Below are 27476 nucleotides of genomic sequence, written 5' to 3' on the forward strand. Positions count from 1 at the left end.
AACTGCGTTAATACACGCACTTGCTGAATTAAAAGAAGACATTCAGGCTCTGTCGCAGCAGGTAATTAGACTGACACAACTTACCACTGCTCAGTCCCCTGAACCCAAAATAAATCCTCCTTTGGTATTTACAGGCGATCGCAAAAAATTTCGCAAATTTAAAAACGCATGCGAGTTACTTTTCTTGCTAAAACCCCGTACCTACCTTACTGATCACATTAAGGTTTGTACTATTATTTCTTACCTAACAGGCGATCCTCGGGCCTGGGCAGACTCTCTTTTTGAGAAAAACGACCAGCTTCTCAACTCCTATGCCTTGTTCCTAGCAGAACTCACTAGCCTATATGATGATCCCAATAGGCAGAGTACTGCCGATCTTCAATTAAGATCCTTGAAACAAGGTAGGAGACCTGTAGAAGACTTTGTCGCAGAATTCAAGAGATGGACCCTTGATTCAGAATGGAATGATGCATCTCTGAAAACTCAATTTAGGCTTGGCCTATCAGAGGCCGTTAAAGACGAGCTCGCCCGAGCGGATCTGCCAAAAACCCTGGATGCATTGATACAACTCAGTATCACCATAGATAGAAGACTACGTGAAAGAAAGGCTGAGAAAATGGGAATGCCATTATCCAGTTCTTCTCGGATTTCGGCCGTTGACCCCGTTCCTATGGAGATAGGAACCATACGCCCACCTCTATCAACTATGGAAAGAGCCAAAAGACGATCTGGTAATCTCTGCTTGTACTGTGCATCCCCGGATCACAAGATAAACGTCTGTCCCCTAGTCTACAAAAAGAAGGGTGAGTGTTCACATGTCCTCCTAGGGGGATTGACAACTTCAATCACTAACCCTTACCTTTCTGTTTGCTTAACATTACAGTGGGACCAGAACAGGATTACTACTAAGGCCATGATTGACACAGGATCTTGTGGAAATTATATTGACATACGTTTTGCTGCTTTAAATAAAGTTCCTATTATTTCTAAACTTAAACCTGTCTCAGTAAGTCTTATTAACGGTGTTCCTTTATCCTCTGGTCCAATCACTGATCAGACACAGGCACTCCTAGTCACTACTAACGGGTCTCGTATGGAGACCACTACCTTCGATCTAATACCTTCACCCCACTTTCCCATTGTGTTGGGACTTCCCTGGTTGCACACACATCAACCAACCATAGATTGGAAGGAACGGACCCTGGCCTTCCTCTCTTGCTATTGCGAGGGTACGTGTAACCTCCCGTCTTTCGGGAAGATCCTGTCTGTGGTGACAGATGAGATTGCACCACTATGTTATCAGGATCTCTCTGAGGTTTTTCTTGAAAAAAATGCTCAAGCACTACCTCCCCATCGAGACTATGATTGTAGCATTGATCTACTCCCAAATAGCAAATTGCCGTTCGGTCATGTTTATCCTTTTTCACAGGATGAACTTTCCCATCTCAAAGACTATTTGGATGAGAATTTGAAGAAAGGTTTTATTAGACCTTCCACTTCTTCCACAGCAGCAGGACTCTTTTTTGTCCGCAATAAGGACTCAAGTCTCAGGCCTATCATCGACTATAGGCAATTGAATGCTTTTACAATAAAAGATCGCTATCCTCTACCGCTTATCCCTGAGCTCATTGAGCAGGTGCGTGGAGCTACCTATTTTTCAAAATTGGATCTGAAAGGAGCATACAATCTCATTCGAATCCGTGCTGGACACGAGTGGAAGACTGCATTCAGAACCAGATACGGATTGTTCGAATATCTTGTAATGCCATTCGGGCTATGCAACGCCCCTGCAGTTTTTCAACGATTTATAAACTATATTTTCAGAGACTTACTAGATGTCTGTGTTGTGGTATATCTGGACGATATACTTATATATTCACAATCCCTGTCTGAACACATAAGACATGTAAGACTAGTATTATCGAGATTGCTTGCACACAACCTTTATGTGAAACTGAAAAAATGCTTGTTTCATAAAGAAGAGGTACTGTTTCTAGGCTACATCATATCCAAAACAGGAATCGAGATGGACATGAGTAAGATATCCTGCATTCAGGATTGGCCTACACCAACCACACGCAAGGCGCTACAGCGATTCCTTGGATTTTCAAATTTCTACAGGAAGTTCATCAGAAACTTCTCTGCCATTGTGAGACCCCTCACACAGCTCACTAGCATTAAAAAAACATTCAAATGGTCAGATGAAGCAAATAAAGCTTTTCACCTGTTAAAGACAAGGTTTACTTCTGCTCCCATATTACGCCATCCAGACCCATCCCTCCAATACATTCTGGAGGTAGATGCGTCAAACATGGCAGTAGGAGCAATACTCTCCCAACGACCAACTCACACTTCACCACTTCATCCAGTCGCCTTTTTTTCTAAATCCCTAAGCAGTCCAGAGATAAATTACCCCGTGGGTGAAAAGGAACTGCTTGCTATAAAATTGGCTCTGGAGAATTGGCGACATCTACTCGAAGTCACCCAACTACCAGTACTTATATACACGGACCATAAAAATCTCCAATATCTTCAGACTAACAAAACTCTCTCTCACCGACAGGTACGATGGTCACTATTCTTTCTAAGGTTTAACTTCCTAGTGACCTACACACCTGCAGATAAGAACAAAAAGGCGGATGCACTATCACGACTAACTGAAGAAAACTACTTCGAAATCCCTTCCGTTCCTAAAATACCTCACAAACGCATTATTGGAAATGTCCGTTCCTTGAAGGAAGAGGTTTTGCATGGTATAAGTTTGGATTCACCCCCACCACAACTAAATACTGATGCAGAAGGCTTCCTCTACTACAACGACAAACTTTACATACCACCTACCATACGCACCAAGATCTTGGAATTATCGCATGATGTGCCTATGGCAGGACATATGGGTATGACAAAGACTCTTAATCTGATTACCAGGCAATTCTGGTGGCCTGACATGAAAACATCTATACAAAAATTCGTCTCCTCATGCAATGTCTGTGCCAGGTCCAAAATTGACACTACGAGACCATCCGGTCTACTATGCAGTCTACCAATACCCCAAACTCCATGGGAAGTTGTGTCCTTGGACTTTATAGTGGAATTGCCTCCTTCCAAAGGATTTAATACCATCTTAGTGTCAGTGGACCATCTGACAAAAATGGCACATTTCATTGCTATTCGCAGACTACCTTCGTCCAAACAAACTCCAGAACTCCTGATGAAACATGTCTTTAAGTTACATGGTATCCCAAAAACTCTTCTGTCTGACCGTGGATCACAATTTATTTCCAAGTTCTGGCAAGAACTATGTCACATACTACGGATCGAGCGGAAGCTCACTTCTCCTTACCATCCGCAGACCAACGGACAGACTGAAAGAGTCAACCAATGCATCGAGTAATATTTACGTTGTTACACTTCTTACCAACAGGATGATTGGGTGGATCTTCTCCCTCTGGCAGAATTTGCCTACAACAACGCAACCCACAGTACGACCAAGCAGAGTCCGTTCTACTTGAACTATGGGTTTCATCCCTCTATTCTTCCACCACGCATCCTTCCTTCAAATAACCCAGTAGCCTCAGACTATCTTACCCAAATAAAGGACTCTCTGGGTTTGCTTAATACTACCATTGCACACGCTCATAGTCAACAAAAGAAGTACTATGATCTTCGCAGAAGACCTTCTCCTCAGTACGCTATCGGGGACCTCGTTTGGCTCTCAACAAAAAATTTAAGACTGAAAATCCCTAGCAAAAAGCTTGGACCTCTGTTCTTGGGACCTTTCCCAATCAAGAAACTTATTGGAAAAGCTGCAGCACAGCTTACATTGCCAATAGACCTCAAAATACATCCCATTTTCCATGTGTCGCTACTGAAGCCCCATGTTCCTGACCAAGGAATAAGGCCTACTATCCCACCTCCTCCTCCTGTACAAGTTGAAGGTGGAGAAGAATATGAGATAAAAGAGATTCTGGATTCTCGTATCCACAGAGGAAGACTTCAGTACTTGGTTCGATGGAAGAACTATGGGCCCCAAGACGACACCTGGCTAAACACCTCTGACATACATGCCTCTAGATTAATCCGCAATTTTCATGCGAAGTACCCAGACAAACCAGCTCCAGAGGCCTTCAGGAGCCGGCCTTAAGGGGGGGGTACTGTAATGTTCTGGTACCTTTGGGTACCCTAATTACTCTTTCATAAGTGTATGCGCCCCACCATTCTCTTTTGGTAAGGTGCGCATACACCTTTAAGACTGATGCTGTCATCACTGAGCGCCGGACTGGATGGCTATTTAGATCGCCGGCTCTCACTCACATGTGTTCGTTCAAACTGCTTTGTGCCTTGATGCTAACCTGTTTTGAAGCTCTCATGCTTGCAAGCATACCTCGCTGTCGGAACCACGCTGCGCTGATCCCTGTATCCCGCTACCGGATCATCCGCTCTTGCCGAACCTCTCCTCTGCTACATTGCTATTAGTGATAAGTACCCCACAGGGGAAACCTCTATAACCTTTATACTAAAGCTTACACTATCTAGCTCTGCATACTAAGGACTATTACTACATCTGCATTATCTAAGATTGCTAGCTCTTGAGCCTACTACCACCTGTTCTTGCACTGGGTTGATCTCTCTTGTATGTCCACCTGCTACTCTGTCATCTGCTACCATACATGATTGCTAAACCTATCTGCATCCCATCTGCTACTATCTTACTTTAAAGAACATTTCCTTTCAAGTGTCTGTCATCTACCATCTCTACCCAACCTATCTCTTCAGCCTATCATCACTGTGTTACTATATACATAAGTCACTCTAGGAAACATCTTATTGAGTGTGTGTATTTACTTGCTGAATTGAGATCATCCACACATGATGAGTCATTGAGAGTTGGGATTGGTGTCTCACCGTTTCTCTACATGACTACTGAAGTGGAATATTTCTGCAGCTGAAAATCCACATCATACGTAAAACGCAGGAGCGTTACACAAGCATGTTGCCAGGTGGTATGTTACCCTGCAGAGGGTGCGAAGGTTCAGGGAAATGCGTCCCCAATTTGTTGGAGGGGATGTAATGCTCCCAGGACCTTCATTCATTTTTGGTGGGAATGTGCAAAGAAACAATCCTATTGGGAGGGGATCACTAAGGCAATTTACCAGATCACAGGAGAACACATTCAGGTAGAGACATGGACTTGTTTGTTTTACAATACAGAGAAAAAGGTGATAGAATATAAGAATATGTTAGTGCCACACTTATTAAATGTGGCCAAAAGCTTGATTCCCAGAAAAAAAGCTTGGCGATCACCAGAAGTCCCGAGTATGGGAGAATGGGTTGCAAAGGTGGAATGGGTGAGATCTATTGAGGAAACAATGTTTATAGCAGAAGACTTCCTCAGGAAATCTCTTGACATCTGGGGGAAGTGGTTGAGCTTCAAAAAATCTGAGGGATATATGAGTCTGCTTGGTGTCTGAGATCAATGCCTGAGGAAGTTACAACCTGGGCTTGGGGGCGCGGGATTTGACTTAAATAGCAGGGGAACCCGGGGGGAGGCAAGGAGGATAGGATGGGGGGGAGGTAGGTGGAGCGTGGGCCCTTTTTCTTTTTCTGGATAGGAGGGTGAGGAATATTAGAAGCTGTATTTGTAATGCTTTTGAACTGATTCATCAAATATGTGTATTGGTTTTGTTTTCAAAAATCCTTTTTCATAATAAGAATAAAAAAGGTAAAATACAAAAAAAAAAGAAACGGAGGGAAATTTTTGACAATTTCTTTATTAAAAAATAAAAAAGCAGTATCGCCCAATGTAGATCCATCGTCAATTACGATGACGACGCCACCGCTGGACCTGAAAAAATAAATCATTCCTCTCTCAACTAAGGCAAATCGCTGAATGCCCAGCTTGCCTGACAGCTCTTATATAGGTAAGGGCTGTCAGCGGGAAAACCCATTGACAGCTGATGACTCATCAGTTGTTAAGGACGCTCCTTAACAACCAGCTATTCACTGTGTCCTGATTGGGCAAATATTTGCACAATCAGGGATTTGAATGCACAGTGCAGCGCGCACCACCAAATTCTGGTGTCCGTCAAATGGGCAAACAGGCAATGTTCAGGCTGAACTTTTGTTCTTCTCAAACCGTTTGCCCAACTCTACCTATAATGTTCCTTTATTTTTTGAGTTCAAGTCCAGGTTAAAGAAAAGTAGCAAGTAGATTACCATTTAATTTTTATGTATGCCATCCAACAAATGCTTTTTTTTTTTTTTTTAAGTTTTGGGTGGGTTATCCTTTATCATTTAATATTATACCTTGCAGAAGATGGCTGATGCCAGAAAAAACAGTGCAGACATTAACTTGTGAGAGAGCAGGAAATTGTTTTCAGATGTGGCCTTTTTAGGAATGCTCTGTACATTCGGCTTCACTCAAAGCAATATTGCAAGGACACAGTGACAATGGCACCTTCAATAGCCAATTAGATAACGTCAGGACAGCAAACCAGCTATCATTCAACAAATAAAGCAGATAGTTACTACCCGTCACATGAGGAGAAAACAGCGCCTCCAACCTTCTCTGCATATCTCTTGTTCACCACACAGTAACTGAATTATTGTATATTGTAATATAGAACAGAATAAAAGAGAAAAGGACATTAAACAAAATTTACAATAGCCAACAGTCAAAATGTAATAATATGTGCATGTATCATAAACAAACTACAATGTACAGTCAGGTGGAAAAATCACCCCAAGCCTATACTAAGCTGTTGTTCAGGCCCCTCTGGATTATATGTCTAAAACATTGTCTATAAGCCCTCATGCACACTGGTTTCTTGTAAATGCTGTTTATCCTGACAGGAGAAAATCAGCGTTATAAACTCACCTAAGCTGCATTATTTCAAAACTAGTTTAGGCAAGTTTAGCAGAGTTTGTGAGTTTATTTATTTAATTGGCCAGAATTTTAATTTATTCTGGCTATTGAAATAAATAAACACTGAAGTGCTATGAGCCCATTCAGACAGGGGCGACATGACTTGCTGGGGCGACCTGTGAACCGCGACCTCGACGCAACATGCACGGACTTCATATAATTGAAGTCAATGCAAGTCTCCTCCAGGTCGCCCCAAAGTAGTACAGGACCCTTTTTCTAAGTTGTCGCTCCTATTAGAACGGGTCCTGTGCTAATCAATGGCAGGCGACCGACCGCGACTTGTCAGGCGACCAAGTCGCCTGACAAGTCGCGCTAGTGTAAATGGACCCTTATTGTGCCTAGAGTTTATGCGTTTTCAACAGCGTTCAGCAGTTTTTGTGGTCATAATTACCTCTCCTGAAAGTGATTTTAGGGCGTTCAGAAAACATCCCCGAAACCCTCCTGCTACTTAATTGCAAAAAACATCCATGTGTGCATGGACACATAGGATAACATAGAGGAGAGTTCAATGGCAGAAAAAAAAAACGAGTTTAAACAGCAGCAGTGTGCATTCGCACCGCATTGATGTGCACATCACACGTGATCTCTGTGCGATGCAAATTCAGCTGTATGGCTGAAATCACATTGCATTCTCACCAAAATGGTGCGGGACCCTTTTCTTGGGTGTTCATACGTTCCAATTTCTGTACCATTTGACAGTTTGCACTGCGATCTGCAAACCAATCTGGGGGTGTCATTAACTTTCTATTGACACCTGCAGTGGTTCACATAGGGCAGTGTAAATTGTCTGCGAGAGACATGTGAAGAAGGAATTCGCACAGGAATCATGCTGGTTCCCACATCGCATATGTGTGAAGCCAGCCTGAATGTTACACTCCTGTTGCTGCTGGAACACCCAGCGAAGAGACATCCGACAGCAGGCTCCGTCCCTATACGCATTGCGTCATCTGTTTGACTTTGTCAGTAGGGGTGGAGCCAGTAACGGACCTCGGATGCTTATATGTAATCAGGCAAACCTGAATACAATCACCGCAAGTGTTGAATGTTCAGTATAACCATCCAACACCTCGTGCGAAGACATGGTAATGAATGTTCAATTGTGGCCATCAAATACCTTGTACAAGGACATGACACCAGAAGATAGTACAGGCTAAAGTTACTGGCTCCACCCCTACTGACGAAGTCAAACGGATGACGCAACGCGTATAGGGGTGGATCTGAGTGATCTGAGAGAGAGAGTGGATTATTTAATTGAGCTTGCATGGCTTGTTGTGCCTACAAAATAATAACCAAGGGGAAACGAGATTGGAGGATCCTTTTTCACAGGATTACTGGCTTACCATTGTCCATAGGATTACATCCCTCTTTGGGAACAGCTTGTTCTGACCTACTGGTAATACAGGGGTCAAAACGTGAGGTGAGCAGAGTAGCCATTCTATATATAGTAAAGGATTGCACTTTAGAAGATTCACTTTCAAGCACCGGCACCTTACCATTCTGAGATACTTTATTGGCATTTTTGCACAAGTTTTTTGCACAGCACTTCATATATTTATTTTTTTATTTATTGATTGATTTATTCATCTTGGGTGGGACTTTCACTTATTTTGATTATATTTTTAAGATTGGTCTTTTTAGGATATTTCACTTAACTTGCACGGATTGTTTTAATATTTATGAAATTTAAATTTATTTATATATTTATTCAAGTGGCGCTGCACTTTTCTTGATCATTTTAATGTGTTTGGTATGCAGTGGAAACATACATAGTCATAGCAGCTGCTTCATTTATTGCACATTATTCACAAATTATGTATTTATTATTCAATATTTGCACTTTATTAGTGCACCCAATTTATTTACATTAGTCATCCACTGTGTTGCACTGATTTTATTATTTTGTATTAAATATCATAGACTGTCCCTGGGTTCCTCCAGGTTCAAAGTATGGCCATTACCCTAAACCTGGAAGAGAAGTTGAGGTAGGACTTGTGCAATGTTATAAATGTAGGTCCATTAGCCACCTCTACGTCGTGAAGGCCAATGCAGTTCTTATTAGCTTTGGCACTTTGGATCCTGATGCGAGTCCTGGAAATGCTGAATAGGGGCCTACCACAGAGGACCTGATTTATACAAAAAGAGATGTACACAAAGCTTTAAACTGACATCAACTGTTGGCAAACACATGTAAAGTGAAAACTATTCACGGATGTGCATCAGCTTTTGTTTTTTGATCATTTGGATTTATCGTGAAAGATCAAAATTATGTAAAAAAAAAAAAAAGATATGCACTCGTACCACCCAATGAATCTGTACCACAATGCACAAAAGCAGCCATTATATTCAATTGACACAACAGTGAATCGCTCCCCCACGTCCCCGACAACATTTATGTTTTTTTTTTCCCCCAAAGTGATGTATTTATTTACATATAATAATTATGTTACAAATGGCTTTAGTGCCGGTTCACACTAGGGCGACCTGTGAGGCGACCTGGTCGCCTCACAGGTCGCCGCAGGTCGCCTCCCATAGGGAAGCTGCGGACCCGTTCTAATAGGAGCGACACAAGTCGTTCCGACCTAGAAAAAGGGTCCGGAGCTTCTTTGGGGCGACCCGGAGGCGACCGCCATAGACTTCAATGTTATGAAGTCCGTGGCGTCCGCTCCGAGGTCGCTGCAGTGTGAACCGGCGCTAAACATTCACATTGTTTTATATATAATCACTGTGATGGCCTCAGGGCCCAACTCTACATTTTTAACTCTGGTTACTGCCTACAATCATTTTTCTTTTTTTTTTTCAAAATAGTTTTTATTGAAGTTTTGACATAACAAAGAAAATAATGAAGGCAGTGTGAATTATGGACATTTCGCACTCAAAACACAGTTTGAACAGTGACGATGAACTTGTGTCACTGCCTACAATCATTTGAAGAGTATTAACTGTGAAAGGATTTTGTGAACATGAAGTATTCTTCATGATATAACAAAATATATATTACCAAGGGAAACAAGAAATTAGAATTTTGTTTGTTTTGAAATTCATGCACACCACAACACTAGTAAGTAGAGATATGGAACAACTTAAGGTTTATGTGTAGGCCGCAACCTTTGTATTCTTCACAAACTGTGTGAAAATACCAAACGTGCCAAGGAAGCCCAAATAAAGCTCCTATTAAGGCAAAGAAACGTGTGAAGCCCACGGTGAATCTGACAGCACCATGAAATAGAGAACTCCTCCTTCTCCAAGTAAGCTGGGAGCAGTCCAAATGACCTCCTGTACTTCCAATGACCACAACTACAGGTCCTAACAGAAATAAAAAGGAGTCCAGACGTGGTACTTAACAGCAAGGCAAGAGGGGTTGGCAACAAATTATCGCAAGTCTGGCAACTCCACAATCAGGTGACAGACACAATAACTTTCTGAATGGCCACTTTGTCTTCCAGCTTTTTCATTATCTTCAGGAAATGACGCTTGAACTCCAGACCATCACCCTTCAAAAGGCAAAAATCCAGTAATATTCTTTCCTCCAGCTCCACCAAATTAACCTTAAATATTAATTTGTTGTTTTGCCTGTCAGTTGTTGAAAGTGTCACCTGATTGGCACAGCCTTTTCTCCACACATAACCCATCTTTTCGCAAGTGTCCTTATTATTATTATTATTATATTATTATAAGTACTTTCTGCATCAACGTTGGTGAAGAACCGGGTCATCCTTTTCACTAAACGCTGCCATGGGTTCTGAGAGGCACCAGGAGTGCCCAGCAGCTGGCTGCTTAGCAGCATGTTTTCTGGACAGGCTGGTTGAGAGAAACTAATTCCTTTACCCGGCACCAGGCTATCTATATTAGAGGAGTTACTGTCCCATGCTACGAGGGCTGTGCGAGGCTCAGGCTGTATGCTGGAATACGTCATCTTCTCATCACTGTGTGAGAGAAGAGACTTGTCCACATCACTACGTATGTGATTACTGAAAATATCAGATTTTTTTGTTGCACCAACTGAGCATACGCGGTGTCTTTTCAGGTCCTTTTTCAGGGGTTTGTTAAACCAACGGTCTTTCTTGATGTCTGGAACCACAATCCTCGTACTGGGATTTTCTGTTAGGATTTTACAGAGATTTTGCAGAGCAAGAGGCAAGGAGTCAATCTTTTTCCATGGATTAAGGTAGTGTTTTGACTCTTTCCAGTCACAATATTCTTGACAAGCATCATTAGGCTGATCCCATGGCAGCTCTCCAGCTAGCATTGCTGTCAATGCTAGCAATCCCACATGACCAAATATCCACAGGTTCGGCATGAAATGCTCTCAGCTTTATAAGCTCGGGTGCTACATAGGGCAGCGTTCCACACATCTTGTTCAGTAGACGCTCCCGCCCATTGTGTCTGAACACAGTAGCCAAGCCAAAATCAGAAATCTTAAGCTGATCTCTGTCATCTAGAAGCAAGTTTTCAGGTTTTATATCTCGATGTGTGATTCCAAGACCATGAAGATATTCCACGCCAGCAATGAGCTGCTGGAAGAACTTCTGTGCCTCCTGCTCTGGCATACCCCCATCTGGCTCAATTCTATCGAAGAGTTCCCCTCCCCTGCAGTACTCCAGGAACAGATACCGAATGCTGCCCTCTTTGCTGTGCCCGTAGAACTTGACAATATTGGCATGGTTGAGCATTTTATTGATACAAATCTCTTTCTTTATGTTTTCTGGACAATCAGCTGCTCGTTTCATATCCACAATCTTTACTGCCACTGCCTCTTCAGTCTTCTGGTTCACAGCTAGCTGTACTTCTCCATAAGCTCCCTCTCCTATTGTCTGTACCAGATCCCAGTCTTCAACAAATGGAATGGCCATGATTTTTATCACTCACGTAGGGCCGATTCACTCACACCCGGCCGGGTGACTTTTCTCCTCAGATCGCCTCTCTCGTCCCCGACAACATTAATTAAGGAATAAGAACTTAGCTGCAGCTCATAAAATGGAACACACAACATAATATTAACTTTGTCAAAAAAGTAGCCTATGGGAGCTACCTATAGCGCTTGCTGATTGGTGTTCAGATAGTATTAGTTAACATATATGTATATCTTCATATAGTAAGTGCTTAGTGCTAAAAATACCAATATGAATACTAAACAATTGTAAACTTAGTGAAATATCAATGATTCAATTTCCAACAATGTAAACATCACTTGATATAAATATGTCCAGTGCAATAAATAAGAATTACTACAAAAGTAAATATGCAAAATATAAATATAAAATTAATACTGCAAGATTTAGTGCTGAAAAAAATAAAAAAAACAATATTAAAGTAAGTTTCCATCTTTACCTTTAGCGCGAAGGATACGTGGCGCGGGGGATCTACCGTAGGTATATTTTTTCTTGTAACTTCCCATAATATTAACTTTACTAAAAAATTTCTATATGTAGTTCTTCTTTTACTAGCGTAAAAGTAAAAAAAATCCCTGACCACAAGCATGCTGGAGGGAACTCCCACAGTCCTTCCTGGCCCCTGGAGCCGTTCCTAAATTTAGAATACACATGATTCTAAGCTACACCATAATTTAATTCAACATATTTCCCAACCCTTGCCAATTTATAGACAACATAAACTTGATGGTTTGGAGACTCCAAGTCATCAAGCTTGCACAGTCTATAAGTTGGTAAAGGTTTGGGGTAAAGTTGAATTACAATATGGTGGTGCCTAGGATCGGTAGCATTCATAAACAAAAATCTGTTTTTCTTTAACAACCTGTAAATGGGACTATTCTTTCAAACGGCATAGTTCTGATTTTTTTTAGTAGTCCTTCTTTTCTTGACAGTTAACCTCCTTTAAAAATAAATCCAGGTATGGATATTTTGTACATAGTTACATTGATCCAGCCTGGCCGATGCCTTGGAAGCTGGAAAACACTGCAGTAGACTTCTACCCAGTGACCTCTACTTACTTCTGGGTCCCATGCTAAGTTGCTGGCCTGACGCATTCTGAACACAGGAGTTTGGCTGCCCGGCACGAGCACCATTCAGAGAATGCTTTGCATTTTCTGAAGGAAGGGAAAGCCTTCCCTGATTAGACGAGGTGGGAAAGAACGGTGGTGATGTCACACCTCCACCTTGTTCAATCAGAAAATGCTTTGCATTTATTCAGAGAATACTTTGCTTGCATTCTCTAAATGCCACCTATGTGAAGCAGCCAACCTCCTGTGTTCAGAATACAGCAGGTCAGCCTCTCAGCATAGGACCCAGAAGCAAGTGGAAATTACTAGAAGAGCAGTGTCTACTTTGGTGACTTCCAGCTTTCCAAAGGCATTAAACAGGTATGATATATACTTAGCTACACTGGTCCAAGTTGGACAAATGTAACAATGTTTAACTATGTATAAAACATCCATATATTGAATTAATCTTTAAAGTCCAATGTGTAAGTTAAACAATGTGCTGCCTCTTGCAGGGACATATATTTACACAGAGGCTGCCCCAAAAAATACAATAGAGTATGGGCTAAATGGTTAGCAGAACCTTCTACCACTGTGGCTGACTAGGTGGGTTACATGATAATTGTTTACCACCTTTTGGGTCAGCTCCAACTACCCTTTATTGTGCAACATTCCATCTGTGGGCTGTTCCACTGCATATTTACTTCTAGAGTACGAGCCATAACGGTTGTTTGAATTTCTTTTTTTTTTTTTATGTCAGTGGCACCTGTGTATTTTCTGACATCTCATTATACTGTAATGCCTCTTCGTGACCCCTGCGTGGGTCTACTGCCTGGAGATGTGACATGTTTTTGATTGTGCTAATGTACACTTGTGTATGTTTGTATGTTATATATATATATATATATATATATATATAAATAATAAGATTTTCAAAAAAAAAAGTCCACTGTGTAAGCAACTATTGAAATGTACTTTTTATTTACCATATCGCTCGCTTATTTTATAAGCATATTTTGCTCATTTTCAACAAAGATGTAAATGAAAACCAGTGATGTGGCCCATAGTAAGGTGTCCAATGTATGTTAAATTTTTTCATAAATTGGAGAAATGTAAATGTTATGTTCTACTGCTACCAAACAATTTTATGTGATTGTGGTTTTATGTGATTTGCGTTTTCTTTTTATAATATGTTTTTTTTGCTTATGATTACCATCATAGGTGCTATAACCATCCATAACATAGAAACATACAAAAGTGACAGCAGAAAGAAGACCAAGTGGTCCATCTATGTAAATGGGATTTGTATACAGAGGTTTATCTGTCCAAAAGCATACTTAACAACATCTTCATTCTAGTATCTGGGACAATGTCATCCCCCTGCCCATGGCCCACCTTCTGGGTGGTCCCACCCAGATCAGACACGTTTTTAGGGTGGTCCTGCCCAGATAACACTCATTTTCGATGCGATCCCGCCATCATATATTCTGGAACCACCCACTCACAGGCGAAAACCTATCAGCAAATTCCCTTTTTTGAGTTACTGTCTATGCTCTGTAAAGGGGGAAGATGTTGATTGACATGATACAATAAAATACTTGATGTAATGAATATTGAAGGATATGTTCCTTGCTGTAATACCTGTAAAACCTCAATAAAAGTTTTTTTGAATGTGAAAAAGGGGGAAGGTGTCGTCTTGGGACACAATCCAGGACACAGTATCATCTGGACAGAGATGTGGGACTGTTCCTGTAAATCCAGGAAATTAGTTACCTATGTAAAGGGCCAAATTGAGACTTTCTGCCCCTGTAAGCTAGATCAGACATAATAGACATAAAATACAGAGCCTGGATGTAGTGGGCCTGAAGGAGAAAGTTTATTCACTTTGCTTCAATACAATTAGAATTGATAACAGGAAGAGCAGGGTAACTTGTCAGTACACTCTGCTTGCAAACACTACACAGGGACAACAACAATGACAAAGCAACTGGATGGTGTGGGTTGGAAAAATGGCCATCTGAAGCCTTTTTATACATGGGAATGGGATGCAGATAATTAATGCCCAGAAGCTGTTTAGCAAGGTATGACGGCGCCTGCACCGGAAATGACGTCGGGGCCGGTGCAGGCGCATTGATTCCTGGGAGCGATGACGTTCAGCTCCCAGGAATCATTGCAAGCCAGGAAGTGATGAATCGCCGTGGCCGCCGAGGGGACGAAGAGGAAGTAAGGTAAGAATATTATCTTCTAAACAAGGTAAGTAAAAAAAAAAAAAATTGTGATTATCCATTTGTTTTTCAGGTGACCAAGAGCAAGAAGATGGCGGTAAGTATAATTTTAGGGTGGAACTCCGCTTTAAGGTCCCTGGCAATGCTACCACCCTTGAACACAGTCAACGTTGTCTATGCAGATGTCCAGGCTTTTTTCCATCTCAGAAAGCTGGGAGATATGACATGAACTATAAAATGGTAGGTCTAGTACAAAGGCTCATATACCTCCATCCCAAAACTGAAAAATTGTCTATAGGACTTTTATGGAGGTCACGTAACAACAAAGAATGTGTAAAAACTACTAACTTTATTCTGAACGTATCAGAATAAAATAGTTAAAAAACACAGAAATGCAACATTTTTCCACAATCTTGTACATAGAATGTAAAGGCTCTTCATACAAAAATCCATCAATGGTTGTGCCAATCAACAGGAAGACATTGTAAACATCATAAATCTGTTCTGTGAAATATGGTTCACGTCATTAAGAGTTTGATGTTGGTATCAGGGTGTCTATAAATTAAATATCAAATTAAAATGCAAACAATACATGCTTCAAAAAATATAAAAAATCACCCTAAAAAAGCAAGGGGGGATATAGCATGAACACTTACAGTCAAATATATAGCTCAGATTCAAAGGAAAACATATTCTCAACATCAGATGAAACCCACAAATAAAGAGTCTGTTCTGGGTTTCTGGAGACAGGGGGAGAAATGTGAAACAATATCCCAGGCGACGGGGACAAGAGGACAGGTATGGCTATGGCACAGCCAAAATGGACTTACTCATCCCTAAAAATAAATTATCACATCAAATAGAAAGATTAAAACGAAGGAAGGGGGCAGCAAAAATGTTGCCACAAAATTAAGCAGACGTGAACATATACTGAGATGAGTAAAGAGTCAATAGGATAAAGAGAAGAAAACCCCCAATAAGTAATGGGAAAGGGGATACTATATAAATAAAACAATGAAAGGAAGGAGAAACAATAAACTGCCAAAGTGACCAACCACTACCGAGTGAAGAATAAAAAACAACATAAAACCAACTAATAAGGAAAAAGGAAAAAAATCCCAAAATAAAAGCAGGAGGAAAAACAAAAGAAATAAAACAGACAGCTACACTGCAAAATCACAACCAGCAGCCAATCACACTGACATTTTCTACCTGCTCATTGGAATATCAGTGCTACAGTGTCTTTACTATTCAGGACCTGCACCACTTGTAAATTGATCACAAAAACCAAGCCAGACATTGCATCAAAACAGCATTTCAAAATGACGAAATAATGATTCAGCAAAATAAATAAATGTCCTATGCGAATTGATGGGCAGAGCTCTTAAAATCCTATGACCACAGAAGCTTTAAAACTGAGAGGCATGATGGCAAAACTCAGCATTACACACAGCGGGAGCTGGCAACTTCCTGAAACTGTGATCTTATAAGCTGTGAATCGGAGGTCCTCTAAGGCCAAGTCTCCAGAAAAATCTGGATCAGATTGTGAGTATAAGCTTTCTGAAGGTTACAACCTAGATTTCGTATGAAAGCCACAGTGAAAATATCATCCAATTAACAAAAATTTTTTTGAAACAAATGCTTCTTTAATGCACATCCTTAAAGGGGTCATCTAACTTACATTCTTCCTGCATGTTGGCAGGCTGGCAAGTCAAGGACCACTTCATTTTTTTTCTACATGCTTTATTTCATAAAGGCACCTATGTATATATATATATTGGCTATTGAAAAAAAAAAAAAAAAAGAAAAAAAAATATATTGGCTATTGTGTTGCACTACACTTTTTGACTTTATATCATCACAGGGGGTGTGGGAATACACATTACAGTGTGAGCAGCAATAATTTTTTTCTTTTTTTTGTTCCATCCTGCATCATTGGTATTTGTATTATACTTAGAAGATTGCGCAGAGGATACCTCCAGATTATTTTTTATGTATATAAAGTGGAATATACGGACTAGGGGCTCCACCCAGTACATATGACTGCAGAATATTCTGCCTTTATTTCTGAGTCGACCTCTCTAATCATAAAGCTATAAAACACACAATATACATAAGAAAATGCAACTGTCCCATGTACATATAAGCTGACAAACTATACAAAAAAACAGATTGCATCATAAACACACACTGATTAGATTCTATAAGGTGCCTCAAGAGATTATGGAATGTTTGCCCAATCCAGCCAATCAACATTGATATGGCTGTAGAATCATTCATCCGGAAATACATTTTTTTTGGTCAATCACTATTAATTTTTCCAGTGACAGACCAGCACGAATGTTTCTTCCCCTCTCTATTGGCACCAACAAACAAGTTAACTTACCTAAAATCTATGTACAGCGATTGTGTGTAACAAATAAATAGACTACAGAGTATTTTTAATACAAATAAATTATTACAAGAAACACCGACATTAAATCCTTGTTCTGAAGTACTTTCTGGTATTTCAATGACTATAAAAATGAATAAACTGGCAGAGGTTTTTAAACTTATTGATTTGCTAGTCTCTTATGTAAAGTCCGTCTAAATTTACTAGTCTATCTAATACTTCCCTTTCCCAACAGTACTGCTGTCCAAGGGTGACTTTGTTGCTGCTCCAAAGAAAGAGGAGTCATCATCCTAAGACAGGAAGCGTGTTACTGGCCAGACCACCAAAAATAAAGGAAACAAAACCTATAAAACAAAACAAATGCAGCCGCCACATTTAACTCAGTGAGGGTTTTACACACACTTCTGACTCCTAGAGCAGCTGGGAGTGTATGTAAATCTTACAAGCGATACACCATGTCTACGGGCTTTGCTACATCATCTGTGAGCCTGGGACTCCCATGGCAGGCGACGCTGGATAGAGGTCCCCTATCTAATAAAATTAAGTTTACAGGATCCAGCCGCTTGCTTGCTACACCTCAGCTCGCTCTCCAAGCATAAATATCCCCACTTACTAGTGAGACAACTCCTCAATATGGCTAGGGCCTGTATCCCACCACATTGGAAATCATCCTACCCCCTACTGTGCACCAATGGATCAGAGCTGATATCATGCATTTGGAGGAAATCACAGCCTCTCTAAACAAGCAGGAAGCCCGCATTCGCTTTAAAAAAGAATTTAAAAAAATAAAGTTTACTGTATTTCAAAAAAGCGTAAAAATTTGAGTTAAAAAATGTAGGTTACAACCAAGCTCTTAAACAAATCTCACCCACCCCCATGAATACGAACCCAAAAATGTAAACATACACATCAGGGACGCCTGCATACAAAACTGTTGTCTATGCTACACATGGTATATTTCACAGCCATTTCACAGGTGCACACAGTTTTAAAGTGCGACATGTTGGATATCGATTTGCTCCGCGCAACCACATTTTTTATATTTTAACACAAATTAGGTAATATATTGCGTTTCTGTTCCCTAAAAATTCACTTACGGTAAGTGTATTTTTTTTACTGAACATTTACCCTTGATAAAATGCTGCACTATCATCGTGTGACATAAAAATTTGGAACTACCACAATTTTGCTCTCCAGAGTCTCGTGTTTCAAAAAAATATACAGTCTATTTGAGGGTTTTATCCAATCTTCAGGCCCAAATTTATTTTTTAAACATGTGTGCAAAAAAACTGCAAAAACGGCTCTAGCAGCAAAGAGGTTATGAATTGGTAAGCTGCAATATAATACATTTTTGGGTTTGAAACCACATTAATAATTGAACCAAATGAAAATGTTAAAGCATGCATCTAGCAAGCATTGAGTGGGAAGGAACTTGACTATGGCTTGACCGTGGAACTTTGGTGAGGTGGTAGTGGGGAAAGCAGCAGTGTTCCCAGGCCATATGTGAACACCCATGAAAAGTACCTTGAACAAATACCGTAATATCTAATTTGGACCTGAAGGAGCACCACCTCTATAACTGCTGAACGTGCAACCCTGACACCAATAGTAAGAGAATCTTCATTTACAACCACAACACTAGAAACCATGTTTTTTTTGACATTCAAAACAAAGCAGATGGCCAATATATTAATTCAGGGGTCTCCAAACTTTCTAAACAAAGGGCCAGTTTACTGTTCTTCAGACTCAAGGGGGCCAGACTTTTGCCAGTGGGAGTAGAAAATGCTCCAGCGCAGTGAGATTAAAAGAAAATACATAGCACTTGTGGTCAGTAGGAGGAGGAAAAGGACCCTATAATTGGTTTCAGTGGAAGGACTAGTACCCCATTGCTGGTGTCAATGAGAGGAATATTGCCCCATTGTTGGTGCCATTTGGAGCTATTACACCCCACTGTTGGTGTCAGTGAAAGGAATGGTGCCACGTCGTTGGTGTTAGTGGAAAAAAGAGTGGGAGGAAAAGTGCTGAAGGGCCGAAAAAAGGCAAGCAAAGAGCTGCATCCGGCCTGCGGCCCGCATTTTGAGAACCACTGCATTAATCCATTCTAACTACCTTTAGATGAAAAGTGCTGCAAGAAAAGGTGAGAATGAAACTGTGTAAAAAAAAAAAGAAAAATAAACTTTCTTCTTGGGAGAACAGTGATTATGATCCTGCTAGTACATGATACATTGGAATTATTAACAATACCCCTATATTATTACTTACAATTACCAGCATTAACTGTATGAAGATAAATAAGCGGTAATAATTAATGTCCCAGTCCTTTAAATATGATGTATGGTGGTGACATGGGAACAAATACCACTGTGTCATTCTTAAAGGATTCATCTAGTTGCACTGCAGTGCTTGTAAATCCTGTTCAAGACAAACAGAATAAGCCTGTGGGAAAAGATCAGCTAAATATCAATACGTCTCTTCCCCTTTTGTAGCCTGGAATATTACAGATTTACAATGATTTTAAAGAGAAATGTACACATCCTTTAGTGCAAACTTTGATGTCTCCTGATTTTATGCCATATTCAACCTTTTGTATTTTATACAAGGCAATCACATTGTTTAGCTTAAAAAAATTCCACCCATTGCCAGGGTACGCCGTTATGATCATGGTGCGATTTATGTATCATACTAGCTGGGAGGCAGGTATACAGTCAATATCTAGCGCACAGAAGGAAAAAGTGGTGATTGTGTCTGCGTACTGCAAGGATGCCAGTTAGACTTGAAAACCAGAACACACATAGGACACCACAATCTAATTCATAATAAAAGAAGAAATACTGTATTTTCTGGCGTATAAGACTACTTTTGAACCTCAAAATTATCCCCCAAAAATGGGAGGTCGTCTTATACGCTGAGTATAATATCTCCAAGGTAACCTAAGTATAAGTATTACCGGTAGATCATGTAATAGGGGGGTCGGCTTATACGCCCAGTCGTCTTATACGCCGGAAAATACGGTACATAAGAGTTCAGTAATATCTTGCACAGCTGAATTGGAAGACAAAGGTTTAGGAGAATGAAGATTCATTAATGACTATATGAGTCATTCCCGAATTCTAAAACTACTGTAAATCTATTAATATGCCAAATATGAGCAGCTTAATTCACAAGTGATATTATCAATTGGCCGCAGCATTAAGTCCAATAGGTCTCACTATTGCACAGTAAGGCAATGGCCAGGTTTCCAGGCAGCCAGACAAACTGTGTACATGCCTACTGCCATCTTCAAATGGGCCCCATTTGTTCTAGGAACGGCTTGCAAGCTTTTGTTTGACAGAACAAACCTTTACAGCAGAATGCCTCTAACAGGTACAAAAATAATGATTGTGTAACATACAGAGAGATTGTACATTTGTAGCCCACTTGCAGTACAAGTCCTTAAAAAACAACGGCCTAATCTTGGGGCTAGACTTTTGTAGTTCCATTGAGGTGTGTTGGAAGCACAGCAAGTAGACATTTCCTGTCCTTGTTTTATTTTGTATATCTTTTGTTGCAATCTCTTTGGCAAATATCATTATAGCCATTAGGCCTCTTGCACATAAACTCCTCAGCCTGTTCATTGTAAAATTACTTTGTATTTTCCCCACCCAGAATGCTCAGGTGCTGTGTAGTGTAGAGAACATAGACAATGACTGTGCAGTTGTATTGGAGTATAAGCCAATGCTCATGTAAATGAGTATAGCTCAGACGGCTGTGTGGAATAGGTCTTATGCTTTATGTGCAAAATAAATCATAAGGTTAAAATAAATCTTTTATGTTTTACATTTTTTTATAATAATACTTGTCCAAATTGTAAACTGATTATTAGGCAACAACTATCTAACCTTACCACCAGGAAAAGTTGAGTGTTCTACTTACTGTAATTTTGCATGTATATGTTGCGTCTTCAGTGTTTGAATGCAACCCTGTCAAAATAAAAAACAATTTATTGAAGTACAAAAAAAATCAGATAGCTTTATTTAACATAGGCTTTACTGGATCCATGTATGGTGGCATGGTTACTACAAACTGCTGTATAATCCTGAGTTTGTAACTAGGTAGGGTATTGATATCACACTTATTAACATCAGTAAGCCATGGTATACTGGAGAAACTCTCTTTGTTCCTTTGCAGAAATTCCTTCACTTTCTGGGTTTGGGCGTTGACAGTGTACTTCCTACTATTCAACCACACCAACCTGAGGCTCAAGTCTCACACCCACCAGGGCAGTCGTCGATTCCCTGCCTTTGCAGGGCTTTAGGAAATGTATGTTATAGAGCCGATAAGGATTTCTCTTGCCTGGTTGGTTAACTCTGTAATTCACTTCTCCCACAATCCCAAATGGGCCTTGCTACCTGGCCAGAAACTTGCTTTCCACTGTGGGAATCATCACTGGCACTGAATAAGATGTTCAGTATTTCTTCACTTCTACTATAAACCATGGCCAGTAGAACCAATCAGTAATATGCATCTCGGTTTTCTCAGTCCCCGGGTGCCCCCCCCCCCAATATCATTATGGGCCATCTGTTCAGCTGGGGCACCTACTTTTGCTAAAAAATGTCTTCCTAAGTCTTGGTAACCTGATAAAGTAGGTCATGGTTGACTGCAAAATTAGGACATCTCTCAATTGCAACTGGTTTCTGGGGAACCCCATTTATACAAACGAGGCCAGAGTAGGGTCTTCCATCTGGGCCATGCCTAAAGCTACCTTGGACTCATCCAGGTCAAGGAAGAACGGACCTCTCAGCATCCTCTACAAACATGACTTGTAATTGAGAAACCACTCCCCCCTCCTTAGAAAATAAAAATCAGTTTCGGGACCTTGCATCCAGTACTGGCAGCTTTTTCATTTTGGCTTGGGTAATCAGACCCTTCATCATACTCAATATCACATAGGTTATCCTTTGACATACTATAAAAGCATCCTCTGAACATCAGAGGACCAATATGGGAGTGTAGCACATGCTTCTTGGGCAAATAAGAAAGCCTGTGGGGAGCACCACATTGCATTGATCCACTTTCCACAGGCATTGTGCTCTAGTATTCCCTCAAACTATGAAACCTCCAGCATTGCTTGGTGCCTCCCTTCTTGGATGCAGAGGATCAAGATTGCCCCCCATCACCCCAAAGGCTTACTCTTCTCAGGATTCCATTAGGCTGGCCCCAGGGTTCAGTGACATTTTTTTCCCAAAAAAGGCAAGCTCTTTTCATCTGGTGGGAGCAAGTATCTTTTAATCATCTCAACCAGCTGATCGGCAGTTTTTGGCTCTTCATGACTCACCCGCCGTTGTGGGTCAACTGAAGATACTGGCTCATCATGACCCTCTCTATCACATGGGTTCCTGTCAAAGTCATGCAGCCATTTTGTGGGCAACTGGATCAGATTATACATTTGTGACCATGGGAGCTGATCTGATCAGTAATTCCATCGGCGCATGCTTGCTCTGACAGCTGTTGTCATCCATAGACAGGTTAGAACCGGGGTGGGCAAACTTTTTGACTCAGGGGCCGCAATGGGTTCATATATTGGACCCGGGGGGCGGGACCAAGAGTAGATGGACGGTGTGTATGTGTGCCCCCTTTCAATGCAGTAACCAGCGTGCCCCCTTTCAATGCAGAGAGACCAGCGTGCCCCCTTTCAATGCACAGTGACCAGCGTGCCCCCTTTCAATGCAGAGTGACAGGCATGCCCCCTTTCAATGCAGTGACCAGCGTGCCCCCTTTCAATGCAGAGAGACCAGCGTGCCCCCTTTCAATGCACAGTGACCAGCGTGCCCCCTTTCAATGCAGAGTGACCAGCGTGCCGCCTTTCAATGCAGAGAGACCAGCGTGCCCCCTTTCAATGCAGAGAGACCAGCATGCCCCCTTTCAATGCAGAGAGACCAGCGTGCCCCCTTTCAATGCAGTGACCAGCGTGCCCCCTTTCAATGCAGAGAGACCAGCATGCCCCCTTTCAATGCACAGTGACCAGCGTGCCCCCTTTCAATGCAGAGTGACCAGCGTGCCCCATTTGAATGCAGAGAGACCAGCGCCCCCCCTTTCAATGCAGAGAGACCAGCATCCCCCCTTTCAATGCAGAGAGACCAGCGTCCCCCCTTTCAATGCAGAGAGACCAGCGTGCCCCCTTTCAATGCAGAGAGACCAGCGTGCCCCCTTTAAATGCAGAGAGACCAGCGTGCCCCCTTTCAATGCCCAGTGTGCCCCCTTCAAAACAGTGACCAGCATGCCCCCTTCAATGCAGTGACCAGCATGTACCCTTTCAATGCAGTGACCAGCGTGCCCCCTTCAATGCAGAGACCAGCAAGCCCCCTTAAATGCAGAGACCAGTGTGCGGGCCCCCTTTCAACGCAGAGACCAGCGTGCCTGCCCCCTTCAATGCAGAGACCATCGTGCCCCCTTTCAATGCAGAGAGATCAGCGTGCCCCCTTTCAATGCACAGTGACCAGCGTGCCCCCTTTCAATGCACAGTGACCAGCGGGCCCCCTTTTAATGCAGAGAGACCAGTGCCCCCCTTTCAATGCAGAGAGACCAGCGTCCCCCCTTTCAATGCAGAGAGACCAGCGTCCCCCCTTTCAATGCAGAGAGACCAGCGTGCCCCCTTTCAATGCAGAGAGACCAGCGTGCCCCCTTTCAATGCACAGTGACCAGCATGCCCCCTTCAAAACAGTGACCAGCATGCCCCCTTCAATGCAGTGAACAGCATGTACCCTTTCAATGCAGTGACCAGCGTGCCCCCTTCAATGCAGAGACCAGCAAGCCCCCTTCAATGCAGAGACCAGAAAGCCCCCTTTCAACGCAGAGACCAGCGTGCATGCCCCCTTTCGATGCAGAGACCATCATGCCTGCCCCATTTCAATGCAGAGACCAGCGTGCCCCCTTCAATGCAGAGACCAGCGTGTGTGCCCCCTTCAATGCAGAGACCAGCGTACGTGCCCCCTTCAATACAGAGACCAGTGTGCGTGCCCCCTTCAATGCAGAGACCAGCGTGCGTGCCCCCTTCAATGCAGAGACCAGCGTGTGTGCCCCCTTCAATGCAGAGACCAGAGTGCGAGCCCCCTTCAATGCAGAGACCAGCGTGCGTGCCCCCTTCAATGCAGAGACCAGCGTGCGTGCCCCCCTTCAATGCAGAGACCAGCGTGCATGCCCCCTTCAATGCAGAGACCAGCGTGCGTGCCCCCTTCAATGCAGAGACCAGCGTGTGTGCCCCCCTTCAATGCAGAGACCAGCGTGCATGCCCCCTTCAATGCAGAGACCAGCGTGCGTGCCCCCCTTCAATGCAGAGACCAGCGTGCGTGCCCCCTTCAATGCAGTGACCAGCGTGCGCGCCCCCCTTCAATGCAGAGACCAGCGTGTGTGCCCCCCTTCAATGCAGAGACCAGCGTGTGTGCCCCCCTTCAATGCAGAGACCAGCGTGCGTGCCCCCCTTCAATGCAGAGACCAGCGTGCGTGCCCCCTTCAATCCAGTGTGGCCCCCCCGAGACCAGTGCACTTACCTGCAGCAGCAGCGGCTTCTCCTCAGTCCCCCGGTGTCTCGAGTCCTCCCGCCTCCTCCTTGGCCAATGGCATGGGGTTTGCCTTGCGGCCAATCAGAAAGCAGGTATTAGATCCGCTTCCTGATTGGCCAGGAGGAGGATCTGTGTGACAATAGCGAATTTTAATTCGCTATTGTCACACAATGGGTGGGCTCCACCCTTTGCTGAAGCCTGGCCAGGCCGGATTAAAAGGTCCGCCGGGCTGTAGTTTGGCCATTCCTGGGTTAGAACCTCGAGTTTCAGGCAGTCATAGAACCTAGCGATGCTAGGAGTGAGGCCAAAATATACTTTTTTGGGGGTCTTCTGAAAAAAGGATTTGTCCCAGGGATACCCATTCTTCTGTACTCTCAAATGTTGTCAGAAATGTCTCCATGTCACCTCTAGATGTCAACTTTTGAAAGAAATAACTTGCTCTGGTGGTTGCCTGTTTTTTGGGGGTATCAACTATTGGCTCACAATTTTGAAAGTTATTGTACACCCTCAGTCACAGTGTTCATTTGTGCTGTGCTTTCTCACATTGGCTATTGGGACATCTGTGTTACTTTGTCAAAGTCAAAAGGAAGATATTGCCCTTTTAAATGGCAGTTTTTTCAAAGCCTGCCTTCACCAGTTGTGATGCAGGAGACGGGTTCAAAAAGCTTGTCAGCAGCAAAACAAAGGTCTATCTCAATAAAAGAATGCTCAAATGCTCCCTGCTAGGTCAAGCTAGACTTAACAACCCAAAAGAAACATGCTTACGTCAACAAAGAGTCCATGCAAAGAGGCACCACAACGCCAAACCAGCAATAGAGCTTTCTGACCTGTGTGTGTCTAAACTCAAACAGACGCAGCAATGAAGAGACTTTTCATCACTTTTTCTATACCTCTTTCTTCATTATCAGTCGTCCCCTTCTGTTGTGTATTTTAAAGAGCCCATCACCTGCTGAACAAGGAGAGGAAATCCATACCTCCTATCCAGGACACATTCCTTTTGATAAGTATACTGTCCAAAGAAAAATATTGGGTCTGCCATTTGTGGTCCATTTTGGAAAAGTCTAGTTGTCTGGATGTGTCTGGCTTCAAGGCTGTTGAGTCACCAACACAAAGCAAGCATGCCCACACAAAAATTAGAAATACTTATACCTATATGTGTTCCAGGTCAGTGACTCAGAAAGAATTAAAGTAATTACCCTTCTCAGCAATGGCAGCCTCTATATTTCTCACAAAGACAGGTTTCCGTTAATGCCTTGCAGTCTGATGGAACTGAAAAGTCTGAATACATCACCACAATAGAAATCAATAACTCCTACAATAAATCAAACTTTCACAGGGCAAATCAAACATAAAGCTCTGCCTACCGCAGGGAACACCTCTGGTTTATTTTGTACCATTTTTCAGAAATCAGCCACATAGGTTATCTTACACTCCATTATTCAACATTAACTGTAATTATTTAAGTGGAAAATCAAAAATAACATATGTGATGCAGTCTGTCACTTACATTAACAATGCAATTTTTGTTTTGTAGACTGCTGCCTGTAATACCTGTTGTTACTGCAAGTAGACCCATTTGTTTTCCACTTCCTTTATTCCTTTATCAGAGGACAACACTGTTGGTTCTGCAGCAACAGCAACTGTGAGTTTGTTTATATTCTCACAGTGTGCTCCTGGGTTTCTGGTCCAATCACTTCTATAAAAAGTATGGAGCCCCCTGCCAGAACTTCTAAAAATGTAATCAGGATGTTAAAAGGTGGGAGATCAGTAAACGTCCATTCACAGATCTCCGTTGTGAAGTATGAACTTAAAAGTGTTCAGCTATGAGATCACCACTATTCCAGCTGCCCTACAAATCAGTCCCACATTTGTGCACAAAAAAATGGGAAGCCTCCCAAAGAGGTTTCTGAAGAAGTTTGCTATGAGGTCAGGCAGGCGAAACATGTAAGCAAAGAGATGCACCACTACGACTCTTGAAGCACTCTTTCCACAGGGGAAGGGTGGACTGAACCTGCAGTCCTAGGAACCAAGAAGGATCTCCACAGTAGCGGAACACAGATAGCAGACACAGTGGAGTAGTTGATCATAGCAGGAATGCACAGTGATTGATGACAGCGGTGCTGGCTGGTAGAGGCTGTTTGTACTCCCAGCTGGGATGACTTTAGGAGAGCAGTGGCAACCCTGCGGAAACTTTGGGACACTCTACTAACTGTTAGTTGGCTTTCTGCCACTACACCGCTCCTTACAGTGGTTTTCATTCAACATTCAGCACGGTCACCAAGTTTATATCTGCCAAGTACTTTTATTTATATACCGGCTCTGTGTGGAAGCACATTTCACAGTCTCATAGTTCCTGCCGTGCCTAACTGGACTGTATACTGATTGAAGGTATCCATGTCCGTCCAACATTCACTCCATTTCAGTCTCACTGGACAATCCCCCTGCAATACTTCCAGCAGAA

General features: G+C 42.3%; 1 protein-coding gene and 1 pseudogene across 3 annotated transcripts in view; both read right to left on the bottom strand.

Annotated features, from left to right (window-relative positions):
• Positions 1-27476, bottom strand: part of SPECC1 (sperm antigen with calponin homology and coiled-coil domains 1) — a 689067-nt gene that overhangs the window by 636857 nt on the left and 24734 nt on the right. Inside the window, exon 1 of one of the 2 annotated variants that reach the window (XM_082247577.1) lies at positions 21390-21432. The exons of the other annotated variant lie outside the window; for it this stretch is intronic. The gene's annotated coding sequence lies outside the window, so the exon portion shown is untranslated. Of the gene's footprint in view, positions 1-21389; positions 21433-27476 lie in introns of those variants that run through there. 2 annotated transcript variants of the gene reach the window in all.
• LOC309547114 (serine/threonine-protein kinase Chk1-like) lies at positions 9950-11842 on the bottom strand (annotated as a pseudogene). The gene has a single exon. The product of its transcript is annotated as a serine/threonine-protein kinase Chk1-like (transcript).

This window comes from Pelophylax lessonae (assembly GCF_965119305.1).
Source record: "Pelophylax lessonae genome assembly, chromosome: 2".
NCBI lineage: Eukaryota > Metazoa > Chordata > Amphibia > Anura > Ranidae > Pelophylax > Pelophylax lessonae.